This window comes from Hemitrygon akajei, unplaced genomic scaffold, assembly GCF_048418815.1.
Source record: "Hemitrygon akajei unplaced genomic scaffold, sHemAka1.3 Scf000041, whole genome shotgun sequence".
NCBI lineage: Eukaryota > Metazoa > Chordata > Chondrichthyes > Myliobatiformes > Dasyatidae > Hemitrygon > Hemitrygon akajei.
In genome coordinates this window covers 1,879,267-1,901,252 of record NW_027331927.1, presented here as the reverse complement: position 1 = coordinate 1,901,252, position 21,986 = coordinate 1,879,267, and the positions used below count along the sequence as shown (strand labels likewise).

Here is a 21,986-nt window from a genome sequence, read left to right as displayed (position 1 = left end):
GCAATTTATCTGAGGGACAAAATGCAATATTTACAAGTCTGATATTGACTGAAAACATCTATATTTATCATGTATTCTGTTTATGATATAATCATTGTCCACTTTATGTTCAAGTTTAATAACCCCGCCACATGCTTGATGTCACGTGTGGGTTCCCCCCCACCGTGATCTGAAGTCACGTGAGCAGTTCCTTACGTCACACTGGCGTTGAGACTGTCGAACTTTACCAGCTAAGGTAACAATTCCCTGACCCACCCACCCCACCCCACCCTACAATCAACAGAGGAGTTACACTCTTCACATAGGTGTGAAGCCATGTTTATCACTGGTTACACCCAATAGCGGAGGCAGAGCAGCTGAGAGGACGTTACCACCGCTGCTTTCATCTCCCGCTCTCGCATCGAACTCCCCGTCAAAGCGGAACAAACCTCAAGTAAATGTCCTGCTTTTTGATTTATTTCCACTTCACTCCGAGGGAAGTTGGTGGCGTTTGTGAAGCGACTTCTGCGGCCGGAGTCTGATGTATTGCTGAGAGGTAGGAGGATACCGCTCCGTTCATCGGCTTGATGCTGGCCCCATAGGGAGGGTTCTCGGCAGAAGGGCGAGTGTGAGGGATTTTGCTGAGAGGATAAAGAAGGTGTGTGAGGGGGTGGACAGGGTGGAGTCCGAGAGGATGTTTATTCCAGAGCTGGATCCAGGAGCAGGATAGGGGAAGGAGCCCATTAACATTGGGGAAGGGACAGGAGGGGCTCGTCTGTGGAAATGTCTGAGTCCACGGTGGTGGCGAGCAGAGATGTTCACCACTTCGGGGGTGGGGGGGGGGCCAGCACTGGCAGACTGAGCTGCAAGTGGGTCTAATGGTCTGGGCAAAGTGGATTGGAGTGGTGTTGGGGGCAAGGAAGGACCGTTCTTGGGTCCTATTGAATGACAGGATGGACTGGATGGGCTGAGTGGCCTGCTCCTATTCTTGTTGTTTGTGTATTTAATGAGAAGGAATAACCAGACTCTTCTTGGGTCTGCAGGATGTCCCAGTGGGTGTAGTAGGGACCGCTGCTTGGAGCCTAGTTTTTCCCAAACTGTGTCAACAATTTGGCTGAGGGACCAAATTCAACATTTCCAAGTCTGTTCTTGAAAAAAATGTATATTTGTACATTGTTAATGGCAGAGAATGTATATTTATGATTATTGACACAACATATTTATATTTGTATATTGTTAATGATATAAAACTTGTATTACTATATTGATAATGACATAGAATTGTATAAATTATGTTCCATGTGTTATCTGAATGTACTTGCCTGTGATGTTGCTGCAAGTCAGTGCTATTCTGTACCTGCATCTTCCTGTACATGCACACTTGTCAATAACTTCAACAGTCCCTGCGAAAACTCTGAGATTTGAATAGTGAAGATCATCTTGGCATCTCGGTAGGTCAATTATAAAGAGTTAATATACTGTTAAGTACAAGACCCTTAACAGTGTCAATGAGCAGAGGGATCTTGGAGTCCCAAGTTCATCGCTCCGTCAAAGTGGCTATTGACACGGTGGTTAAGAAGGCAAATGGCATGCTTGCCTCTATTAGTGAAGGTATTGCATTCAAAATTCAGGAAGTTATGTTGCAGCTTCATAAAATTTGAGTTAGGCCACATCTGAAGTGTTTCATACAGTTCTGGTCGCCCCCATTCTCGGAAGGATGTCGGGGATTTGGAGCAGGCGCAGATGAGGTTTACCAGGACACTGCCTGGATTAGAGGGCATGAGCTATAACGGGAGGTTGGACAAACTTGTGTTGTTTTCTCCAGAGCGGCGCAGGAATAAGACGATGGAGGTGTATAAGATTATGAGATTTCTTCGACAGTTTTCTCTGGACCCACGCAGGCTAGGGTAAGAGGATGGAGGTTAATAAGGTTACAAGACACATAGGTAGAGTAGAGAGAGAATAACTATTTACCCGGGGTAGAAATGTCAAGATCAAGATGCATGCATTTAAGGTGAGGGGGGTTGTTTGAAAGGAGATGTGAGGGGAAAGTGTTTTTTTTACACAGAGTGGTGGTTTGGTGAAATGTGCTGCCTGGTGTGATGATAGTGGCAGGTATATCGGGGACTTTTAAGAGTTGTTTAGATAGACACATGAATGTGAGGGGAAATTGTATAGGCAGAAGGGATTAGTTTAGTTGGCAATTTGATTAACTGAATAGTTTGAATACAACATTGTGGGCCGAAGGGCCTCTTCCTGTGCTGTACTGTTCTAAGTTCTGTGTCTCTTGTCGAAAGGTTTCGGGGTTATGGAGGCAAACTAAGTGAGTGGGAACAACAGGTCAGCTGGAGCCCAATGTGGGAAATGTGAAATCACACACTTCTGTAGGACAAACCAAAATCCTGAGTGTGATTCAATGGGGATGGACTGATGTGCAGTTGGTAGGGAGAGAGGACAAAGGTGCGTTGTATTTATTGCAAGAGTTACTGGGTATAAGAATGAAAATGAATTTAACAATTATTTGTGCTTTGTTGAGATTGTACCTGGAATATGGTGTAAAACCCCGCTCCCCATACTAACACAGGTTATACAGACCAAAGGACAAACTGCCGGAGGAACTCAATGGGTCGGGCAGCATCTGTGGAGGGAAATGGACCGTCAACATTTCGGGCCGAGACCCTCCCTCTGGACTGAGAGTAGACGGGAAATAGTCAGAGAAAAGAGGTGAGGGGTGGGGATGGGGCAAGAGCTGGGGAGTGAGAGGTGGATCCAGGTGAAGGGGGAGGTGGGAAAGTGGACAGGAGTGGGAGGTGAGTGATTCGGACTGCAGTCAATGGAACTTAATTCCACAGAGGATTAACAAAGACGTCAGAGAGTATTTGTTATGGACAGTGATTCATTTAGAGAATCGAGGACTGAGAGGTGAACACATTGAAATGCACAACATCATTACCGGTTGAACCAGGGATCCCAGTCTCTGAAAAAGGGGGTGGACTCTCCCGGACTGAGATGAGGGGAAATGTCTCCACTCCAGGGTTAGTGAATGTTTGTAAATCCCCACCACAGAGGCGGTGAAGACTCAATGATCACCCTCACTGAATAAAGAGGCTGGGAGATGGGTGGAGACTGAAAAGATCGAGTCAATGAGGATTGGGAAGAAATGTGGCTGAGATGGGAGAGCTGCTACCATATTGTCATTGGTTAAAGGGGCTGAATGGCCTTCTCCTGCCGTTTCTCACTTGATGTTTCAGTGTTCCTGTCCAGTAAGCCCAGAGGATGTGAATAGAAATTAGTGTTTGTAAACATAGAAGTGATTTGAATGAAAACTGCACAATTCCTTTTTGGGTCTGAATCATCTGTTAGACAGTAATGGGAATCAAATCCGTATTTCTGTGACCTAGGTGGTACAGGGATGGGATGGGAATGATACAGAGAGAAAAAAATAAAAATGTAGCTGATGTTAATTTGATAAGTGGAAAATGTGGCAGGTGGATCAGGCAGCGTGTGAGGAGCGAGAAGCAGAGTCACGGGTTTAAATGAGAGACCATGGGTCCATCACACGATCCTGTTTCCCGGTCCCTTTTTACCGCAGATCGGCAGCATCTGCAGGTTTTTTTTTTCTGAGGCCCTGCCCCCCGCGCTATGAGATACGATCACATTGCGCATGCTCAGCCACGGGACGGGCAGTGATTTTTTTTTTTTTGGATGGATGTGGGGGGTCGTGTGGAGTTGGGATCAGGAGAGTGACCACGCCCCCTGAGGTGGGGAGCCGGGGGAACGATCATTATCTGTGGGGCGAGACCAACGAGATCCCGCAGGTGAGAATTGAGGCCGGTCCCGAGCTACATTGGGCAGTGATTCCTGTTATTTCCCTGAACAGCCGGCTTCCCATCGCTTCCCGGACAAAACCTGCTGGGTGGGTCCGGTTTGTGGGACTTTCACACCGAAGCTCCTGAGTTGAGCCGCCGCTCAGCCCCTGGTGCTGTGGTCCTAGTAGCGGGATGAGGTGGTGAGGCTGGGACTGAACCCATCCGTTGAGATGTATCCTGGGAACTTTATCTCCATCACCTGCCCCAGTAGTGGATCCAAACTTCACCTGGATTGATGCCTGGGTTCGATAATTGTTTCCATGTATCTGGGCTCCTAGAAAAAAATATTCCATACTTCACTTAACTCTCCCTGGAGAAGATCCAACCCGGCAACGCAGGTTGTCTGATAATATCCACCCCATGAAAATGGGAAATCTGTTTATTATTGTCATTTATAGAAGTTCAGTGGAAAATGTGGCAGGTGGATCAGGCAGCGTGTGAGGAGCGAGAAGCAGAGACACTGTTTTAAATGAGAGAACCTGCACCCATCACACGATCCTGTTCCAGCTCCCTTTTCACTGCAGATCGGCAGCATCTGCAGGTTTGTTTCTGAGGCCCTGCCCCCGCGCTATGACGCACGATCACATTGCAACACGCTAAGTCCCGGGATGGGCAGTGATTTCTTGTGGATGGATGCGGCGGATCATTTGTGGGGTTGCGATCAGGAGTGACCTCGCCTCCTGGGGCAGGAAGCCGGGGGAAAGATCATTCCCTGTGGGGCGAGACCAAAGAGATCCCGTAGGTGAGAATTGAGCGGACCCAAGCGACATTGGGCAGTGATTCCCGTTATTTCCCTGAACAGCCGGCTTCCACCGCTTCCCGGGCAGAACCTGCTGGGTGGGTCCGGGTTGTGGGACCTTCACACCGAAGCTCCCAAGGTGAGCTGCCACTCAGCTCTTGGTGCTGTGGTTCTAGGAGTGGGTTAAGGTGCTGAGGCCGGGACTGAACCCATCCATTGTGATGTATCCCGGAAACTTTATCCCCATCATCTGAACCTGTAGCAGATCCAAACTTTACCTGGATCGATACCTGCGTTCGATAATTGCTTCCATGTGTCCGGGCTCCAAAAATAATTTCTACACTTCAGTTAACTCTCCCTGCAGAAGATCCAACCCGGCAACCTAAGCTGTCTAATAATTTCCACTCCATGAAAATGGGAAATCTGTTTATTATTGTCACGTATAGAGGTTCAGTGGAAATCTTGTCTTGCGTACCAACCACACAATTCATTAAACAGTACATTGAGGTGATAGAAGGTAAAACAATAAGTATTACAAATCATTATGGTTCCAGAGAAAGTGCCATGCAGAAAGTGTAAGGTCACTTCAAGTAACAGTGAGGTCAGCTGTCCATCGTATCACACTGGGGACATTCAGTTTGCTTATAACAGCAGAATGGAAACCGTCCTTGAGCCTGGTGGTACATGGTTTCAGGTTTTTGCAGCTTCTCCCCGATGCGGAATGGGTGAGAAGTGAGAATGTCCCAGGTTGTGGGGATCTTTGAAGTACAAGGTCTGCTTTACTGAGGCGGTGGGAAGTGTAGACAGAGTCCATGGAGGGGAGGTTAATTTCTATGATGTGCTCAGCTGTGTCCACAGCTCTCTGCAGTTCCTTGCACTCTTGGGCAGAGCAGTGGCCAGACAAAGGTGTCAAGTCTGGATGGGATCCTTTCCATGGTGCGTTGATAACATTTGGTTCGGGGAGATGTCAAGTATCCAGTTGTTCTGTTTTGGTCATTTTAGAATCTTTCATACAGTAGTATCTACTATTAATTCAGTAACTGTGTATTGCTGGAGTACCATCAGCGACCGTCCTTGATTCCTTCTCCTATCTGGTTCCATCTCCACATCCCCTGCCCATCTGGTTCAAGCTCTGTCCAGCCTGTACCACACCATCTCACAGATATATATCAACCATCTTGTTCAACCTCTGTCCAGTCTGTATGCCACCACCTCAATGATATATATCAACCATCTTGTTCAAACTCTGTCCAGTCTGTATCCCACCACCTCAATGATATATATCAACCATCTTGTTCAACCTCTGTCCAGTCTGTATCCCACCACCTCAATGATATATATCAAACATCTTGTTCAACTTCTGTCCAGCCTGTATCCCACCAGCTCAATGATATATATCAACCATCTTGTTCAACCTCTGTCCAGCCTGTATCCCACCAGCTCAATGATATATATCAACCATCTTGTTCAACCTCTGTCCAGTCTGTATTCCACCACCTCAATGATATATATCAACCATCTTGTTCAACCTCTGTCCAGTCTGTATCCCACCACCTCAATGATATATATCAACCATCTTGTTCAACCTCTGTCCAGTCTGTATCCCACTATCTCAATGATATATATCAACCATCTTGTTCAACCTCTGTCCAGTCTGTATCCCACCAACTCACTGATATATATCAACCATCTTGTTCAACCTCTGTCCAGTCTGTATCCCACCACCTCAATGATATATATCAACCATCTTGTTCAACCTCTGTCCAGTCTGTATCCCACCACCTCAATGATATATATCAACCATCTTGTTCAACCTCTGTCCAATCTGTATCCCACCAACTCACTGATATATATCAACCATCTTGTTCAACTTCTGTCCAGTCTGTATCCCACCACCTCAATGATATATATCAACCATCTTGTTCAACCTCTGTCCAGTCTGTATCCCACCACCTCAATGATATATATCAACTATCTTGTTCCACCTCTGTCCAGTCTGTATCCCACCACCTCAATGATATATATCAACCATCTTGTTCAACCTCTGTCCAGTCTGTATCCCACCACCTCAATGATATATATCAACCATCTTGTTCAACCTCTGTCCAGTCTGTATCCCACCACCTCAATGATATATATCAACCATCTTGTTCAACCTCTGTCCAGTCTGTATCCCACCACCTCAATGATATATATCAACCATCTTGTTCAACCTCTGTCCAGTCTGTATCCCATCACCTCAATGATATATATCAACCATCTTGTTCAACCTCTGTCCAGTCTGTATCCCACCACCTCAACGATATGTATCAACCATCTTGTTCAACCTCTGTCCAGTCTTCATTGTGAGGTATTTTGTCTCACTGAGTTATTTCTGAAATCGGTGTTTGTTACCTGGAAGTACAAGAGGATTTATTGAATAGAGCATGAGCTAGGGTAAAGACAGCCACTACAATTTTAGTTTCAAGGTTACCAAATGGCCGCTGAGTTAATCTTTATCAGACGGAGACTCTCAGCTTTTAAAGTTGAGTCTGTTATTTCCTGTTTTGGTCATGTTTGGAGAGTCACTTTCTCTGTTGCCAGGAACAGCCCACAGGATCTGCAGGGAGTGGTGCTCATTTTTCTTTCTCTGGTCACTGCCCCCCACTGAGAGTTATTGGCCTTGGGAGCAGATGTAACTGACTGATAGTGGGGCAGGAAGGATGTTGTGTTCATCAGATCGGGGAGCAACTTGGACAGTCCCAGTTCTGATACCGGGTCTCTTTCCACAAATCTAATCTGATGAAACAAGAGTCCAGCACTATTATTTCAATTTTATATTAAAAGCGTTTTATTCCTGTTAGCCTGCAGGAACTGTGATAGCCAATTGTGCTGGGCAAGACCTCATTTAACAATAAGATAATGATAAATTGAGTTCAGTTTAGCTGCTGGAGACGATGTAAAACGTATCCCCGGTATCTGCTGACTCACGCCTTGGTTTCACAGCCCGATCATTGGTCCAGTCAGATGATCATGAGGCTCCTGTTCTTCCATGGGTTGATGGAGTGTTAGTTTTTGAACTCTGATTGGCCGAAACACTGCATCATATTACCGGAGCAAGGAGTCCTGGGAGAGTTGCTGTTTAGACTGTAATCTTTGGAAACTGCTATCGTGTCCTCATTCTCAAGTATTTTGCCTCACGATCGGTGTTTGTTACCCAGAAATAGCAGAGGATTTGTTTAATGCAGGATAAGGTAAGGTAAAGACAAACATTACAATTTTAGTTTCAACGTTATAAAATAGCCGTTGTTTTAATTTTATATAAAACACTTTACAAGAGTCTGTCAGGGTATCAGTCTGTCAACTGGTTTAATTCAAGTTGGACAATGCAACAGGACAATGATCCGAAAGACAAGAGTAAATCGATAGGAGAGTGATTTCAAAAGAAAATTTCGTTTTTGGAATGTCCAAGTCAAAATCCTATCGTTAATCCCATAGGGATGTTGTGGTATGGACTGAAGCAACAGTCCAGGCAAGGAATCCCACTAACATCCCAGAGTTGAAGCAGTTTTGTAACGCGGAATGGCCTAAAATTCCTCCAAGCCGATGTGCTTCAAGATCAACAGTTACCAGAAGCATTTGGTTGAAGTTATTGCTGTACAGGGTGTGGGGGTGGGGGGTGGTCGCACCAATTATTGAAAACCAAGGTTCACAGACTTATTTTGAACAAGTACGTGTAAAATTGAATCATGTTAATCTTGTCATAACGAGACTCAGAGCATTTAAAATTGAACCCGTTTCTTACTTTTTCGGTCATTTTTGGAGAGCCTCTTTCTGCATGCCAGAATAACAGCGCATGTGACCAGTAGGGAGTGGTAAACATTTATATCGCTCTCTGTTCACCGTTGCTCAGTGAGAGTTAGTGGCCCAGGACCAGATGTAACGGACTAAAGAAGTGGTGGGGAGGATTTGTGAGCATTGACTGTGTGTACTGAATAATTCCTGTGTTGGAATGCAGGGAAAACTAATGATGATCCCTTGTCCCATCTGGTTCCATCTGCTCATTCCCTGCGTAACTTGTTTAAACTCTGTCCAGCCTGTATCCCACCAGGTCAATGATATGTATCAACCACCTTGTTCAACCCCTGTCCATTCTGTATTTCACCACCTCAATGATATATCTCAAAATTCTCGTCAATTTCTGACCAGTCTGTAATCAATAATTACAATCTTAGTTGCAACGTTGCAAAATGGCGAAATGTTAATCTTGACAGCATTTAAATTTGAGTCAGTTACCGTACTTTATTTTTTTGTCATTTTTGGAGAGCTGCTTTCTCTGTTGCCAGGGTAACAGCCCATGTGACTTGCAGGGAGTGGTGCTCATTTTTATCGCTCTCTGGTCACGGTCACTCAGTGAGAGACAGCGGCCTCGGGAGCAGATGTAAGAGACTGATAGTGGGGTGGGGAGGGTGTTGTAAACATTGACTGTTTCGACTGTATTATCCCTGTATTGGAATGAAGACAAAACTAATGAATATGGGTCTTACATTTGTACAACTTTGTTCAGGCCGTCACAAACGACTTGTAATCAGTCAATAGCTGTGTATAATTTAAAGAAAAAGAGAGAATATTGGACACGTTCAGCAGATCGGGCAGCATCTTGGACAGTCCCAGTTCAGATACTGGGTCTTCCACAGTTTCTCTTTCCTCAAAGCTAATCTGGTGAAAAGAGTTTCCAGCACTATTATTTCAATTTTATACTAAAACATTTTATCCCTGTTAGCCTACAGGAAACGTGATGACCAATTGTGCTGGGCAAGACCTCATTTAACAATAAGAAAATGATAAATTGAGTTCAGTTTAGCTGCAGGACACAATGCAAAACGTATCCCCAGTGTCTTGTGACTCTCGCCCAGGTTATCCAGCCCGATCATTGGTCAATTCAGATGACCATCAGGTTCCCGTTGGGCCATATGTTGATGGAGTGTTAGTTTCTGAACTCTGATTGGCCGAAACACTGCATCATTATACCGGTAACAAGGAGTCCTAGAGTTGAGGTCTGGGCTGTAATCCTTAGTACTTATACAGATGGGACATGATGCTCCTCCTTCCAAATGAATCAGAAGTCTCGGGCATCTGGACATTGGTTGTGGGTATATCCCTGAATACACCACTTGCTGTGAGATGTGGGGACGATGTGCGAGGCTTCTGGCGTCGGTAAGTGACAGGTTCAGCCGTGTGACCCTGTGAGGCTGGGCCATGGGATATCATAGTTTTAGCTTCAAGTAAAATGGACCCGGGGATCAACCTGCCCAGGTTTATGAGGTGTTGAGCGAGTATTTCTGGTCTGTGTGTTCATTGTTCAAACCGTGTTTGTAAATTCCCCCTCACTGTCACACGCCTGCCAGGCAGTGGAAATCTAGCAGAAACTCAAGATGCTGGAGATCTACAGTAAAAACTGAAAATGTTTGAAGTAATTGTGACGAAAGGTGTAAACCTGAATCGTCAAATTTGTTCTCCTCCCCACAGCTGTTCCTTACCTGCTGAGTGTTCCTGGTAATTCCAGTTTCCTTTTATTACATTCACCCTGGACTGGTTTATATTTCCTGAAATGGACCTGATTTAACCTGGAAATGGAAATAGCTCGTTCTGTGATAGTAGAACAGTAAAGAAAGCACAACTTTTCGCACTAAATTGTTCTGGTATCAATTTGCCTGTTGTTCCTGGGAATGTGTTCAGTGCAGTTGCTTCTAACAAGGTCCACATGAATAATCTCAGGAATGATCGGCGTTATGCATGAGGAGCATTTGATGGCTCTGGACCTGTGCTCAATGGAGTTCAGAGGGACGGTGGGGGTGGTGGAGGGATGTATGGTTAAGTAAACCTACCGAATGCTGAAAAGACTGGATACAGTGGACATGGAGAGGATGTTTCCAGTAAACAGAGAGTTTGTGCTCTGAGAGCACCGTCTCAGAATAAAGACGCCTACTTTTAAAGTTGTGATGACAGACAGACAGACATATTTTATTCAACCCGAGGGAAACTGGGTTTCGTTACAGCTGCACCAACCAAAAATAGAGTTGAAATATAGCAAAATAAAATCAGAAATAATTAAATAATAATAAGTAAGATGCCAAGTGGAAATAAGTCCATGACCAGCCTATTGGCTCAGGGTGTCTGACACTCCGAGGGAAGATTTGAAAAGTTTGATGGCCACAGGCAGGAATGACTTCCTATGACGCTCAGTGTTGCATCTCGCTGGAATGAGTCTCTGGCTAAATGTACTCCTGTGCCTAACCAATACATTATGGAGTGGATGGGAGTCATTGTCCAAGATGGCATGCAACTTGGACAGCATCCTCTTTTCAGACACCACCGTCAGACAGTCCATTTCCACCCCCACAACATCACTAGCCTTACGAATGAGTTTGTTGATTCTGTTGGTGTCTGCTACCCTCAGCCTGCTGCCCCAGCAACAACAGCAAACATGATAGCACTGGTTACCACAGACTCGTAGAACATCCTCAGCATCGTCCGGCAGATGTTAAAAGACCTCAGTCTCCTCAGGAAATAGGGACGGCTCTGACCCTTCTTGTAGACAGCCTCAGTGTTCTTTGACCAGTCCAGTTTATTGTCAATTCGTATCCCCGGGTACTTGTAATCCTCCACCCTGTCCACACCGACCCTTTGGATGGAAACAGGGGTCACCCGTGCCTTAGCCCTCCTCAGGTCCACCACCAGCTCCTTAGTCTTTTTCACATTAAGATGCAATGATTCTGCTTACACTATGTGACAAAGCTCCCACCGTATCCTTGTACTCAGCCTCATCTCCCTTGCTGATGCATCCAACTATGGCAGAGTCATCAGAAAACTTCTGAAGATGGCAAGGCTCTGTGCAGTAGTTGAAGTCCGATGTGTAGATGGTGAAAATAAGGGAGGCAGGACAGTCACCTGTGGAGCCCCAGTGCTGCTGACCACTCTGTCTGACATACAGTGTTGCAAGCGCACGTACTGTGGTCTGCCAGTCAGGTAATCAATAATCCATGACACCAGGGAAGCATCCACCTGCATCACAGTCAGATTCTCACCCAGCAGAGCAGGGCGGATGGTGTTGAACGCACTGGAGAAGTCAAGAAACATGACTCTCACAGTGCTTGCCGGCTTGTCCAGGTGGGCGTAGACACTGTTCAGCAGGTAGACAATGGCATCCTCAACTCCTAGTCGGGGCTGGTAGGCGAACTGGAGGGGGTCTAAGTGTGGCCTAACCAAAGGCTGGAGCTGCTCTAGAACAAGTCTCTGCAGGGTCTTCATGATGTGGGAGGTCAATGCCACGGGTCTGTAGTCATTGGAGCCACTGGGGCACGGCATATTCGGCACAGGGACGAGGCAGGATGTCTTCCACAGCCCAGGAACCTCTGGAGACTCAGGCTCAGGTTGAAGACATGGTGAAGTACTCCACATAGCTGGGGGGCACAGGCTTTGAGCACCCTGGGGCTGACACCATCCGGGCCTGCAGCCTTGCTTGAGAAAAATCTCTTCAGTTAAAGGACGGCTGCTGTGTGGAAACTGTTGCCGCAGATAGGGGTGGAGGCTGCCCTTTGCGTATATTAATGGCAGGCTTAAATATGTTTGTGATTGCTCAGTAGCTTCAGGGTTGCAGAATGAAGGCAGGAATATGATGTTAGAATAAAAATCATGTTTGAATGGTGGAGCAGACTCGATGGACAGAATCATCTGATTCTCCTCCTACATCCTGTGTCTGACCATAACTGAACGATGACTCCTTCGTATCCCATATTAGGCATTGGGAAGTGCAAGGGGAAATTTCAGATTTGTCCTTTGAGATCGTTATATTTGTCTTCAACATTTAAACTTCGATAAACAGAAATATTTTTTCTCATTTGTATTGTTAATGTGCTTTATTATCTCTCTAGTTAAAGTTAGACCTGCGTTGAGAGATTTATTGGAAGAAAAACCCCCACTGGAAGGAAACTACGACTGAAAACGAGGGAACAGCAACAATTGAACCAGCCCAAAGACTGAGAGCACCGACTGGAGAGAAACCATCTGACTCAGGGTTTCCATTGATTCGGTCAGCAGAAAGTCTGGTGAGTCTCTTTTAGTCAAACACTGGTCCTTTAGACATTACATATCTATATAAAGGAAGGTAGGAAACAGTTGGAATGAGACTGAATGTGCCTCTGTCAGATCCAGCTGCAATCACTCCAAGTCTGGTAATGTGCTGTCAGCAGCCCAGCTCTTTAAAGCCACTCACATTCCCTCAATATTTGCTCATTTCAAGTTTTTGTGTGTTTTGAAGTAGATTTTGGTCAGTTCTGAGTGGGGAGAGGGAATCAGAGGGGTTTGTTTATACTTACTGTCTTTCAGAAATGTAATTGCTTGAAACTAATTTGTGCCGACTTACTAACCATATCCTGTACCTTCTGAACCAAATTATCGATATACACGACAAGTAGGGATGGGTGTAACCCCGGGAACACCACTAAGCACGGAACTCAAGTCCAAGAAACAGATTCTCACCATGAACTTCTGCTTCCTAACAATCATCTGTTTGCAGACTCTGGGGCCCTGTAACAAACTCAATGTTAACAGCAAGATTAGACAGTAACTAATATAAAAAGGAGCTTGCTGCTTCCTGAAAGGACGCGTATCATGTCTGATCCAAAGAGAAAGATCCTTCGTTGTTTACAACTTGATTTACCTCGAGACCAATCCTTCCCGGTACGCTGTGTCCGATACTCCGTAAGCTCCCAACCTCCACCCACCCCGCAAATAGCCCCACATCCTTCCCATCGTTCACCCCACAATCGAACCCGTGGACAGATTCCCTTCACCCACATCCACACTCTCAACTTGGGTATCATAACTAACTGATCATACATTCCCGGCTCGGGCGCAAAACTGAAACTAGGCCTGCAGCACTGGTGACCCCGGACCCCCCAGATGATTGATTCAGTCCCGGGCCTTACACACTGCAACCGACCTTCAATTTACACAAACCCGCGATCCGCCCATTCCTCACCGCCGCCCGCTCAGGAGAATCGCCGGTATCCGCTGGGTTCGGCACTGTGCTCTGATCTGCAGGAGGTCCCCACAGCGCCACCTGTGGCAAGATGTCGAAGGGACAACACAGAGCGTTCGGGTGTCGTTTCATTCACTGTGACACCCTCCAAACTTCACATTAACTCCATCCAACCGACTCTGGGCGAACTTCAACGACCAAGAGATATAATCCACTTCATCGATCAGCTGTCTGATTGATTCGCTCACTGTCGGAGTGTTCAGATTTCCGGGAGACAAGGACAGCAGGGACGAGAGGTCTTCTGTTAACTAATACGAATCTGTGTTTCCCCGCTGGCAATTCCAGTTTACAGTAGTAAAACTGTTGTTTTTGAAAATACTAAACAACGAGACACAGCAATGACCGAACCATCTCAAATCAGATCACCCTGGAAACTCTTCCCCAGAAACATTCTGGGTTTTGTGACCCAACTTGAGACAAGTACCACACCGCCCATTCTACGGACAACATGGCAGAGCAAGGCACCTGGCAAGGGACTTTACATCACACAACATCGGATTCAGTGATGAAACCTCGTCCTTCCCCTGAAATCATTAAAACCTCCACTAAACAGCTGTTGAATACAAGCTCTCACCCACACATGATGTCACTGATGACAAAGACATAAAATATTAGCGCAGAATTAGGCCATTTGGCCCATCTGACGTCACATGCGCAGTTCCTTGCATCTGAGGGTTTGTTTCTCGTGGTTGTGCAGTTTAATCTTTCTTCCGTTCAGACAAGGGAGTGAGATCCGTAGATGTCATGTCCTCGCATTGTGGGTGGGCTTTCTTTTTTCCTTGACTCCATTCCACTGTTACGGATTGCCGAAGAGCAGCAAATGTCTCCAGGTATATAACCCTATTAATGCAAGAAGGAAGCCTTTCCATTTTTACGGGCTTCTCAAACATTTGTACACTTCAGCGAATTCTTCCCCCAGAAGTTCCAGAGCAGAAGCTTTAATATTTCCACACAATTAAAGTGGAGACTCGTTTATTATTCTCATGTGCCGAGGGACAGTGAAAAACTTGTCATGCATACATTCCAGCTGGAGAGGGTGCAGAACAAATTGCTGGATTAGAAATGAAATGTCAACTGTACTGTTTTCCATAGCTGCCTGGCCTGCTGAGTTCCTCCAGCTTTATGTGTGTTCTTTTGTATCCCGTGTGAGGTTTTGAAAAATGTGCAGGACAGTTACCGATTTCATCACACGGATCATTATATTTGTGTTCAAGATTTAAATTTCAAAGAGTTTTGCTTTCAAGAACTTTAAACTGAAATGTTTTGTTCTTTTTTGTATTGTTAACGTGCTTCGTTATCTTTCTGATTAAAGTTAGACCTGTGCTAAGGGATTTATTGGAAGAAAAGCCCACAACTGGAAACAAAGAACAACTGAAGATGAGGGAACAGCAATAATTGAACGAGCCGAAGACTGAGAGCACCAACTGGAGAAACCCTGCTGGCTCAGAGTTTCCCTTCATTCAGTCAGGAAAAAGTTTGGTGAGTCTCATTCACTCAAATACTCGTCCTTTAGACATTACATGTCTGTACAAAGGAAGGTAGGAAATAGTTTGAGTCAGACTGAATGTGCCCAGAAGTACCAGTTATACCTCTGTCAGACCCAGTTGCAATCACTCCAAATTGGGAAAACATTTCAGAGACAAATGCACAATGGAACTGTGAAGGTCACTTCAGAAAAGGGAAGAATGTTCAGAGAAAAGAAACGTGGTTCACAAGAGATTAGAACATTTAGGCAAATGGAAAAAAGCAGCAACATTCAAGCAAGGCTCTAGAGAATTATAAGGTAGCCTTGAAGTAGCTTAAGAACTGACTTAGAGGTAAAAGTGAACTTGAGTAATCTTTGGGAAGTAGGATGAAGGAAAGCCCAAGGCGTTCTACATGTAGGTGAAGAAGAGGAGGGTGAATAGATTGAGGGTAGGACTACTCAGGAGCAAAGGTGGAAACGTGCCTGCAGGATGCGGTGATAGGCGAGGTGCTTAATGAATGCTTTGTTTCAGAGTTCCCAATGAGATGGACAGTGATTGTGACGTAGCATAGTAGCATGGCAGTGTTCAGAAAGAGGTGTTGTTGAAGCATCCAATATATACCACTTTACGACAGGAAGTGAGGGAGGAGTTTACAAGGACATTGGCAATCATCTTTGTGTCCTCTCTGGCCACAGGCGTAGTAATCATTAGAGGATGGCATAACTTGTTCTGTAATTCTATAAACGTAATATATACAATCCTGGGGATTATAGACCAGTGAGTGTCACATCGGTGCTGGGCAAACTCTTGGAATGGATACTTGGGAAGAGGAATTTTGAGCATTTGGAGAAATATTATCTTACTACGGGTTGCCACTTCGGCGTTTTGATGGTGAGTGGCGAAAAAGATAGGGGAGGTGCCAGAAATAACTTTCCACAATAGATGACAGTCATGCACCGACATTTGGATCGACAGAGACTGATCAGGAGACACCATAGTATTGTGCATGTAAAATTGTGTTTAACAAGTTTTTTGAAGATAAGTGTCAATGAGGGTGCGGGAATGGATGTTGTACATTGAACTACAGCAAAGCCTTTGACAAGGTGCCACATGAAAGCTCGGTCTGGAAGATAAGTTCACATCCGGTCCAGGGAGAGAAAGTTAGATGGATTCAAGATTGCCTCGAAGGTAGTAAGCAAAGAGGGCTGGTTGAAGGATTTTTGTTGAAAAAGGACTGCAAGGCTACAAATTGGGACATTTGATATTCGTTTTTTGATAGCAATGATTTGAATGCAAATGCACAAGGCTTGACCAGTAAGTTCACTGATGACCCAAAATTAATAGATGGTTTTCATGATGAAGATTATTGTAGCTTATAGGGGATCTAATTGGGTAAAGCAATAGCAAACAGATTGCAAAATCAACACGAGCAGCATGCGTTTCACGCAGAGTTTTGTGATGATGTGGAGGGACCTGTCAGAGGAAGTGGATGAGGCAACACAATTGTATAATTCCAGAAGCAGTTGGGATGTGAAGATGGAGTGAGGAGGCCAGGAGGGAAATGGGTTCAAAACAGGAAATTAGGATTATCTCTGTGGGCAATGTGGTTAGCACTTTCTAATTGGGCTGAAGGGTCTGTATCTGTGCTCTGTTGCTGTGTGACTCTGTCAGAAGGATGCACCAGATATCACTGGACAGACATACAGACATGGTGTGGAAGTTGATGGGAAAGGGGAATGGTTGGTCCCTAAGCCAACTCCTGTTCTGATACAGGGGATGTCGGCTCTGTCATATTTATAAAGTAATCGTTTCTCTGACTCATTATCTGCTTGTGTGTAATTCAGACCATCACCCGCAGGTGGAGCTTTTCTACACCGGGAACAAAGAGTAAACAAGAAAACAACAACCAGAATTCGTCAGTCGGAATCAAAATGGCTACAGGTATGATAACAGAGATCTTTATAATTAAACTTCCATCGTGTTTCTGCACAATAGTTCAGATGAAGTGACTTACACAGATGCTAACGGGCACAGAAAAGTTTCATCGAACAGGGTCTTTGAATCCCATGGAAAAGTGGTCTTGAATAATCGATCGATTTAACAGTTCCAGTGCAGGGACCTGTCACGGGTAATGGTGGAATTACTCAGGTCACCGTGCAAAGCTTCACCTGAGTGGAAGCAGCAGGGTGTCCTGAATCAGCTGGCTGAGAGTAAAACACAGACAAAAAATGTGTTGTTTGTTACGTTAAAGTCCAGGTTCAGGGATTGTTGCACATCAGGGCCTGTTCAGAGGTGAAAGACATCTCCAACTTTCATTTATAAAATTCAGAGCGAGATGATTTGAGCATTTCCTGGATTTCAGGGATTGTGTGATAACACAACATTTCAGGTTTTGGTCGGATAGCTGTCAACTTCCCCCTGGTTTTGTTGACGGCTGCGCAAAGGAGATGAAGGGAGTTTCCGATATCTGTTTTCTGTAGCCGAGTCGAGAACATTGCCAACGTTCAGAATTTCTGACGATCAGGAGACAGCTCATCGTAGGTAAATTTGTGGTGTGTTTCGGTATTTTAACACCCCAATGAATGTCTAGGCTGTGGACAAATGGTGAACGTCATTTTCTCAAAAGACGTTTAAGGAGCTTCAATGCTGATATGCTGAAATGATTTTCTCTGAGTCAGAAAATGTTCTCATCCGATTCAATCTTTTGTAAATAGAATATTCAATCTGCAATCTGTCAAGTACTAATACATCCTTCCTGTAGTATTGGTACCAGAACTGGTCCAACCAACAGATAATAACCTTGTCACAAGAGATCTCTGCGTCTGTATTCTGCTCTGCAGCTAATGATGGCAAACCTGCTGAATGTCCACTCGGCACATTGTCTCCTGCAATCCGGTGGCTGATCTGTGTATGACCCTGTGGAAAGGACAGCGTGCGTATCTAGGTAATGGTCAGTCTGTGACCCAGGGGACAGGGCAGTGTGCGTATCTAGGTAATTGTCAGTCTGTGACCCTGTGGAAAGGACAGTGTGCGTATCTAGGTAATGGTCAGTCTGTGACCCAGGGGACAGGACAGCGTGCGCCTCGAGGTAATGGTCACTCTGTGACCCTGTGGAAGGGACAGTGCGCCTCGAGGTAATGGTCAGTCTGTGACCCAGGGGACGGGACAGTGTGCGTATCTAGGTAATGGTCAGTCTGTGACCCAGGGGACAGGACAGCGTGCGTATCTAGGCAATGGTCAGTCTGTGACCCGGGGACAGGACAGCGTGCGCCTCGAGGTAATGGTCAGTCTGTTACCCAGGGGACAGGACACTGTGACACAGCAGACGGAGAGTATGTGATTTAGGGGATCTGGCAGTGTGTAATCCGGAGGCTGATCTGTGTGTGACGCTGATGACGGAACAGTTTGTGATCTAGGGAGAATTTGCTTGTGGAAAATAATCCCACTGATATTTTCCGGTATCAATTGACACCATTTCATTAAGACCCCTGGTTATCAGTGTGTTCAACTACTGCAAAGCCAGTGATTAGTATTATTGTGTCTATCCTGTTCTGTATCTGGGAGTGGATGTGTCTGGTCATCGGCTTATTGGGATGGTCACCTGGCAGGAAGTGTGGTTCACATTCACCAGCAGAATTCCACTCCAAATCTGGTCAGCCGGAGTCGAGGCTCCATTGTTAGATTACTCTGTGTCTGTTCTCGCTGGAATTTAGAAAGATGAGGGAGGGGAGATATCATTGAACCCTTTCGAATGTTGAGTTGCCTAGACAGAGTAGATGTTGAAAGATGTTTCCAATGGTGGGGAAGTCTAGTGTAAGAGGGCACAGCCTCAAGATAGAGGATCATCCATTTAAACAGAAACTTCTTTAGCCAGAAGGTGGCGAATTTGTGGAATTTGTTACCACAGGAAGCTGTGGAGGCTGGGTCATTGAGTGTATTTAAGGCAAAGACCTGTAGGTTATTGATTGGAGACGGTATCAAATGTTACGGGAAGAAGGCCGGGAAATAGGGTTGAGGAGAGGAAAGAAAGTATCAGCCAGGAATGAATGGCTGAGCAGATTCAATGGGCCAAATGGCCTACTTCTGCACCTACGACTCATGATCTTATTGTAGCCACCCATTGTGAATCCTTGTTTTGATGAGCTCTAAATCACTCTAGTACAACTTGTAATTCGTTAATTATTTCAGGTGGGAAATTAAATTGGTTACGGGAATTACTCAAGGGGTTTTCACCAGGCAACTCACCGAGGGAAGATGGTCGGCACCCCGGAAACAATGCACCAAAGCAGAGTCAGATTGAGGACAATGTCCCAGTTGAATGCAGTCCGGCCGCAGAGGAGGAGGAGCAAAGTCAGCCCAGAGACAGTGACGTCATAGACACCGATCAGGACCCTGGAACCAGCACAAGTGAGGCGACTGCCTGTCAGCCCAGAGACAGTGGCGTCAGAGTCACGGAACAGGAGCCTGGAACCAGCACAAGTGAGGCGACTGTCTGTCGGCTCGGAAGCTCATTAAAAACGGAACTGTCAAGTCCCCAACAAGGAGTTGGTAAGTGAAATATGAGGGTGATGTGTTCACATAATGTGGCAGGGAGGAGGGTAAAGGTGATTCCTTGTGGGTGTGGTAAATGGTGTGCAGTGGGGCACCCGTTGCCCCACTACAGGAAATGTACTACTTGCTCTAATTATTTTCAGGACGTGTATTGGAGAAATGCAGCCGTCCAGATAAGAATTTCCGGGATATGAAATAAGGGAAATGTATTCCTCAGGAAGGAGAGAGCATCTCTCGGAAGTGTCCCTTATTGACAGTCCCAATATTTATTCCCATCCTAAATTGGAATAGGTTTGTCGGTGGGGTGGGAGGGGGTGATTTCTGGCAAAGTAATTTCCAGAGTATTGTTGGGTAGGTTTTGAGGCCACTCTTGGGGAAAGGAGCATATGTGTATACATGGCCGATGGCAGTGTAGTTCCCTATGGAACATCACTGGTCAAAGAGCACCAGCCAGGTTAAACCACATTACCACCTGTCTGCTATGGGAATTCATCTGTCTATGAATCCAAAAGGCAATTCACCACAGTTCCCAAGCCTGTTAAGTTTCTGTATGAACCTTCCATGTGGGACTAAACACACGGCTAACATCCAAGTAGAAAATATCCATGTGTAACTTTATCCATCACATTTGTCACCTCCTGGAAGAACATAATCAAGTTAACAGGGTCTCTCAAACATTCTCTCTTCTGATACTCCCATGGGGCAGAAGATATAAAAGGCTGAATGTAAGTACCGCCGGCCAAAAGGACAGCTTTAATACTGCATTTATAAGACTATTGAATGGCCACCATCTATGTTATTATTAGCTCTTAATAATAATGAGACAATTTTATGTTTAAAATTACAACGTTGTGCATGTAGTAACTAATAACCACTCACTTAGACAACCTCAATATACTTACAGAACAGCAGAAATAATACTGTTGGGTATGAACGGATTTAAGGAACAACTGATAATAGATTATGCAATTCTTTCAAGGCCCGGGGAAAGCAGAAATCTTCCAATGTTATATTGTCTATCAAAAAGCATTTGATTCTGTCCCTCAGTCGTGGCTAATTGAATTTCCTAATATATACACCTCATATACAACATCTGAAGCATTGGCGGACATTAATCGCCCTATTACCCTGGCCACTCCCTGTTTGACCCGCTGCCGTCCAGCAAAAGGTTCAGGATAATAAAAGCCAGGACAAATAGACTGAGGAACAGCTTCTACCCTAGAACTGTGGCCTCCATCACAGCACTCCCACAGAGCAATGACTGAAACTGTGAGCACACACAAGGACAAATACTTGCACTAACGGCACTTTGTGCATTACTGTGATATTCTGCTGCTGCTGCAACTTATTTTGTGCGACTTATCTATTTTATACTGTTTTTCTATTACTGTCTTATTTTTACCTACTGCTTTGTTTGATTGCCTGAGAGGAAGCCAATCAGAGTTTCGTTGTACCTATGTATAATGACAATAAAGATCATTCTATTCAATTCATTCCTCTTCTTGCACTGTCTCTCAGTTTTTGAGAATAGCTCCTCTAGGCAGATTTACAGCTGTGCTATATTATTTCCATTTATTGATCATTGACTTAACTGTACTTCAAGGGATATTCAGTAACTTGGAAATTATCCTGTATCAATATCCTGGCTTGTGCTTTTCAATAGTCCTTTAACGGAGCTGCTTGCAGTGTTCTTTTGTTTTCAAGGTGTAGGTTTTTGCCAGGATACTGACACTTCATCAGTTGGACCATCCAGATACAGGTGTATTTTACTACAATCAATTGGAACACCTTGACTGCACACAGGTGTCCAAAAACAGATCTCCATTTAACTAATCATGTGACTTCTAAAACCAATTGGCTGCAGCAGTGGTGATTTGATGTCATATATAAAATGGCTTAATACTTATACAATCAATTATTTTGAAACTTATATTTGGAATTGTTTTTGATCACTTTAAACAGATATTTTCACTTAGAGTATTTTTACGTTGATTAGTGTCAAAAAGACACATTAAATCAAATCTGATTGAATGTTGTGGAACATGAAAAGAGATTACGTAGATATCTACGGCACATTACAGGTCCTTGCGCCCACGATGTTGTGCTGACCATGTAACTCAGTCTAGAAAATACCAAGGATTGCCCTACAGCATAACCCTCTATTTTCCTAAGCTCCCCATACAGTGGCATGCAAAATTTCTGTTAGTGTGAATAGTTAAGTGAGTAGAAGATGAACTGATCTCCAAATTTCATACAGTTAAAGATCACACATTCTTGTCAACATTTGAAGCAGGATTAGG

At 44.9% G+C, this 21,986-nt stretch overlaps 1 long non-coding RNA gene across 2 annotated transcripts in view; it reads left to right on the top strand.

Moving 5' to 3' along the window:
• The window catches only part of LOC140720303 (uncharacterized), a 1,203,583-nt gene extending 1,183,642 nt beyond the window's left edge, over positions 1 to 19,941 (top strand). The window contains exons 8-11 of one of the 2 annotated variants that reach the window (XR_012097158.1): positions 12,501 to 12,674; positions 14,982 to 15,148; positions 16,980 to 17,076; positions 19,324 to 19,941. This is a non-coding gene — a long non-coding RNA (uncharacterized lncRNA). The remainder of the gene's footprint in view (positions 1 to 12,500; positions 12,675 to 14,981; positions 15,149 to 16,979; positions 17,077 to 19,323) is intronic. The other variant, XR_012097159.1, reaches the window with a different exon arrangement.
• Positions 19,942 to 21,986: the final 2,045 nt, after the last annotated feature.